The sequence below is a fragment of the Oncorhynchus masou genome, chromosome 16, assembly GCF_036934945.1.
Source record: "Oncorhynchus masou masou isolate Uvic2021 chromosome 16, UVic_Omas_1.1, whole genome shotgun sequence".
NCBI classification, from domain to species: Eukaryota; Metazoa; Chordata; class Actinopteri; order Salmoniformes; family Salmonidae; genus Oncorhynchus; species Oncorhynchus masou.
In genome coordinates, this window is record NC_088227.1 from 15,501,741 (window position 1) to 15,507,740 (window position 6,000).

A 6,000-nucleotide genomic window follows, 5' to 3' on the forward strand; every position below is an offset into this window, starting at 1 on the left:
CATACTGTATATCTACACTATCATGTTTGAAGACATTTCAACGCGCACCAATATGTCACGGAAATACATTACAAATTTGTCAGATATACTGTATGTTTTCACAGCAACACAAGGTCAAGTTGAGGCAACAAAAAGGTACAGTAGTCAAAGTACCGAGACGTTTGTCTTAACAGCTTTGTCACACTCATCTAACGAAGAGGACCAAAGCACAGAGTGGTACGTGTTCATGATTATTTATTCAAACTGAACACTGAAACAAAATAACAAAGTGTAATAAAACGAAACAGTTCTGTCTGGTGCAAACACAAAACAGAAATCTACCCACAAAACACAGGTGGGGAAAAGGCTGCCTAAGTATGATTATCAATCAGAGACAACGATAGACAGCTGCCTCTGATTGAGAACCACACACGGCCAAACACAAAGAAATAGAAAACATAGAAATAAGAAACTAGACTGCCCTCCCTAGTTACACCCTGGCCTAACCAAAATAGAGAATAAAGACGACTATGGCCAGGGCGTGACAGTACCCCCCCCCCAAAGGTGCAGACTCCGGCCGCAAAACCCGACTCTAAAGGGGAGGGTCCAGGTGGGCCTCCTTTACGGCGGCGGCTCTGGTGCGAGACGTACGGGCAGTCTGGTACGTGGAGCTGCCATAGGGCTCACCAGGCTGGGGAGACATACTAGAGGATTAGTTCTGGGCGCAGGCACAGGACTCACCCGGCTGGAGAGACATACAGGAGGCCCTGTCCTTGGCAGAGGCACCGGATAGACTGGGCCGTGGAGGCGCACTGGAGGTCCCGAGCTAAGAGCCTGCACAACCCGTCCTGGCTGGATGGTGACTTTTGCCCTGCACGTGCGGGGCGCAGGCACAGGACGCACTGGGCTGTGCAGACGCACTGGAGACACAGTGCGCAGAGCCGGCGCAGGATATCCCGGGCCGCAGAGACGTACTGGCGGCCAGACGCGCTGAGCCGGCATCCTCTGACCTGGCTGGATGCCCACTCTAGCCCGGCCGATTCGAGGAGCTGGAAGGTAGCGCACTGGGCTGTGCACGCACACTGGAGACACCGTGCTCTCCACCGCATAACACGGTGCCTGACCAGTACAACGCTCCCTCTGGCAAGCACGGGGAGTTAGCTCAGGTCTCCAACCTGGCTCACCCAATCTCCCCCCCCCCAATTTTTTTTGTAGTGGCCTCCCGGTCTTTAGTGCCAGCCTTGTCCCCGTGTAATCTTTGGCCCTTTTACCAGCTGCCTCCGCCTTCCTGGCTGCTTCGACCTGCTCCCATGGCAGGCAATCTTTTCCGGCCAGGATCTCCTCCCACGTGTAGGATCCGTTACCGTCCAGGATGTCCTCCCATGTCTAGTGCTCCTTACCACACTGCTTGGTCCTTTGGTGGTGGGTAGTTCTGTCACGCTCGACTGAAGAAGAGGACCAAAGCGCAGCGTGGTACATGTTCATGATTATTTATTTAAACTGAACACTGAAACAAAATAACAAAGTGGAACAAAACAAAAAAAAGCTGCCTAAGTATGATTCTCAATCAGAGACAACGATAGACAGCTGCCTCTGATTGAGAACCACACCCGGCCAAAGAAATAGAAAACATAGAAATAAAGAAACTCGACTGCCCATCCTAGTCCCACCCCGGCCTAACCAAAATAGAGAGAAAAAAACATACTGTTGTTGGTGCTGTTAAATTTCTAAGGATTTCTACACTTAAGTCTTACCAAGTGTTTATAGTGCATTTCCTCATCCAGGGGAATGGAAAAAACATCCACCCTGCTGTGATGGATTGTTCTGTGTGTCTCATACCACCTGAAATATTGGAGGTGTAGTCAAGGCCCTTGGTATTGGCTGTGTGGTGTGCACAGCCGTGACCACAGCCAGGAGACATGGCGGCAAACCTGGACCAGGAACAGAGATATATCCCCCACAACCGAGCCATGAAGAGAATAACACAGGCCCAGAAACTGGGAATCAACCACTGTGGGAGTGTGAGAGGAGAGGATATGGCATACTGGAAGGTAGCCAAGTGCTACTGCAAAAACCAAGCACTCTCAGTCAAATCAGTAGCTGGTTACTACAGATAAGTAGAAGTCGATTGTCTTAGAATGCATTTTTCTGAGTGTTACTCAGTGCTATTAAGTGAGTAATTAGTTAGAATTATTATGATTTAGTTAAATAGGTTATCAATGGTTATTATCAAACAGGATACTGTTAAATTCAGCCAAATATTTTTATGAAGCCTCTCTCCTTTACTCTCTAGTGCTGTAGTTTGAGTGGACTTGACCTCAAGTCCTCAATGGCCGGTCCCCTGAAAATACTTCATCCACCTCTCGGTCTCTTAATGAAAACCAAGCCACTGTTTCTATCATCAATCACACTTGATCCAAGTCTCTGAGAACCCCCAGGAGAAGACCTGACAGGTAGACATAGGAGTAATAAAGAAGACAAACAGTGTCACAGTGAAACAGAGAATAAAAACACAAAGGCCTGTTGTGTCCCCCTGTGTGTCTCTGTGTCAAGCTTTCCCTTATCAATGTAATTCACGGAGCCGTGGTTTCTATGCTGTAATTGCAACCCTGGATCAGATCTAAATGCATTTGTATCTCTTTGCATTATTTGTATTTGCATTATCTAACATTCTCAGAAATTATTGTGGCGGCATAAATGTGCTAAAAAATCTAATAAAATGGGGGTTATTAAAAACAGGCTTAATTGCTCTCGCCTGCAGCGGCACCAGACTTTATGACGGCAACTATACTTGCAGAAATATATGATCTTATTAGGCCTATATACCATTGACTTTATTGTAAACAATTTATCACACTAAAAAGTATGCTCAGCTCTACCCTTTATATATTGGCGTGTGTAATATGCTTTTCTGTCTTTAATTCAGCTTTTAATCAGGGGCTCACAGCTAAGCTGTGAAACCTGTAGTTATTCTTAGATATTTTTTCCCTCTTGACATAGTCAAAAAGCTCAATAACTTTTCTAATTTGGCACACAGAAACCAGAAGCCATGAGTAACTTGGTCAAGAATAATGGCACCAATTGGCCTATAGGTGGCGTTGTTACAAGCAGTCTCACTTAAACCCTCATATCCACCTCCCTGTTTTACCTAAAAACTTAAAGACTTGAAACTTTGTATGTAGGTGTCTTTCTTTATACTGAACAAATTTGCCTCAAGGACACACAAGGTTCATTAGGATAGATTTTCCTCCATCTTGGACGTACGTATTTTCATGAACCACATGTCCAAATAACACTAGCTTCGGTATGTAGACCCATGGTACATATCTTAAGTTTGAGAAAAGCTAAGGGATTAGGTAAGAGAGTGCTGAGTAATACACAGGAGCGAAGAACCGCCCTTGATTTTCTGACTGGCCAGTTCCCCTCAATCCACTGGGATTCTCTGCCTCTAACCCTATTATGGGGGCTGAGTCACTGGCTTACTGGTGCTCTACCATGCCATCCCTGGGAGGGGTGCATCACTTGAGTGGGTTGAGTCACTGAAGTGATCTTCCTGTCTGGGTTGGCGCCCCCTCTGGTTCGTGCTGTGGGGGAGATCTTTGTGGACTATACTCGGCTTTGTCTCAGGGTAGGAAGTTGGTGGTGGTTTAAAGACATCCCTCTAGTGGTGTGGGGGCTGTGCTTCGGAAAAGTGGGTGGGATTATATCCTGCCTGGTTGGCCCTGTCCAGACGTATTGTCGGAAATCAGATTTTACATGTCCATTTAAATCCTTTGTAAATCCACTTCACCATGTCCTATCAACTTGAAGCTTTTTAGGGCCATCAAAGACATTATCATGTTGAACCATGTGAAATTGAGGCATCAATAACTTGAAAAATTAACTATTAACAATTCCCTTTTTTTAACTATGTAATGCTAATGCTTAAAATAACCATATGACATTTTCTCATGGACTAAAAGTCAGATTCACTCCAAATTTGGTATTTTTAAAATTTGATCTAGTTTTAGAAAATAACATTGATGCATTCAAAGATAGCTGCCCTAGCAGGTCCACAGACGATGCAATCGCCATCATACTGCACACTGCCGTGTTCCATCTGGACAAGAGGAATACCTATGTAAGAATGCATTCAACACCATAGTACCCTCAAAGCTCATTATCAAGCTGGAGGTCCTGGGCCTCAACCCTGCCCTGTGCAATTGGGTCCTGGACTTTCCGATGAGCCGCCCCCAGGTGGTGAAGGTAGGAAACAACATCTCCACCTTGCTGGCTCTCAACACTGGGGCCCCACAAGGGTGCGTGCTCAGCCCCCTCCTGTACTCACTGTTCACCAATGACTGTGTGGCCATGGACGCCTCCAACTAAATCATCAAGTTTGCAGACGACACAACAGTAGTGGGCTTGATTACCAACAACAGCGAGGGCACTCGGAAAACAACCTCTCACTCAACGTCAACAAAACAAAGGAGTTCATCGTGGATTTCATGAAACAGCAGAGGGAGCACCCCCTTATCCACATCAAAGGGACAACAGTGGAGAAAGTGGAACATTTTAAGTTCCTCGGCATACACAACAAACGACAAACTGAAATGGTCCACCCACACAGACAGTGTGGTGAAGATGGCGCAACAGCGCCTCTTCAACCTCAGGAGGTTGAAGAAATTTGGCTTGTCACTCAAAACCCTCACTAACTTCTACAGACCCACAATCGAGAGCATCCTATTGGGCTGTATCACAGCCTGGTACGGCAACTGCTCCGCCCTCAACGGCAAGGCTCTCCAGAGGGTGGTGTGGTCTGCACAACGCATTACAAGGGGCAAACTATCTGCCCTCCATGACACCTATACCACCAGATGTCACAGGAAGGAAGGCAAAAAGGCAAAAAAATATCATCAAAGACAACAACCACCCGAGCCACTGCCTGTTCACACTGCTACCTTCCAGAAGGCGAGGTCAGAACAGATGCATCAAACCTGGGACTGAGAGACTGAAGAATAGCTTCTATCTCAAGGCCATCAGTCTGCTAAACAGCATTCACTAACTCAGAGAGGCTGCTGCCTACATGGAGAACCAATCACTGACCACTTTAACAAGTGGATTACTAGTCACTTTAAACCATGCCACTTTAAATAATGCCACTTTAATAATGTTTACATAGCTTACATTACTCATATCATATGTATATACTGTATTTTATACCACCTAATTGCACCGTGCCTATGCCGCTCAGCCTCGGCCATCACTAATCCATGTATTCTTATGTACCTATTCTCATTCACCCCTTTTATATTTGTGTGTATTAGGTAGTTGTTGGGGAATTGTTAGTTTACTTGTTAGATATTACTGCACTGTCAGAACCAGAAGCACAAGCATTTCGCGACACTCGCATTAACATCTGCTAACCATGTGTATGTGGCCAATAAAATTTGATTTGATTTGATTAGATGCATATTAGCACTTCCGCTAATATGCTAAAATATGCACACAAAAAATATTCTAATGTTCCATGGGACCAAATTACACCACATTTAGAATGTAGACCCATGGTACATGTCTTAACTTAGCTAAGGGATTGGTCAAAAAATTGATGAGTTATTGACCAATCAAAAATGCAGATTTTACATGTCCATTTAAAGCACTCTAAATCCATTCCACGGTGGCCTGTCAACTTGAAATTTGTCATCGCTATCACAGATGTTCCTAAGATGAACACATTGTTATTTATATATTGAAAAACAAGGAAACTATTACAGTGCCTTTCAAAAATATTCATCCCCTTTTGCATTTTTCCTATTTTGTTGCATTACAACCTATAATTTGAACAGATTTTTATTTGGATTTCATGTAATGGACAAACACAAAATAGTCAAAATTTCTGAAGTGAAATGAAAAAAAATACTGGTTTCAAAATATTAAAAAAATATAAAAATGTGGAAAAGTGGTGCGTGCATATCTATTCACCCCCTTTGCTATGAAGCCCCTAAATAAGATCTGGTGCAACTATCTTCAGAAGTCACA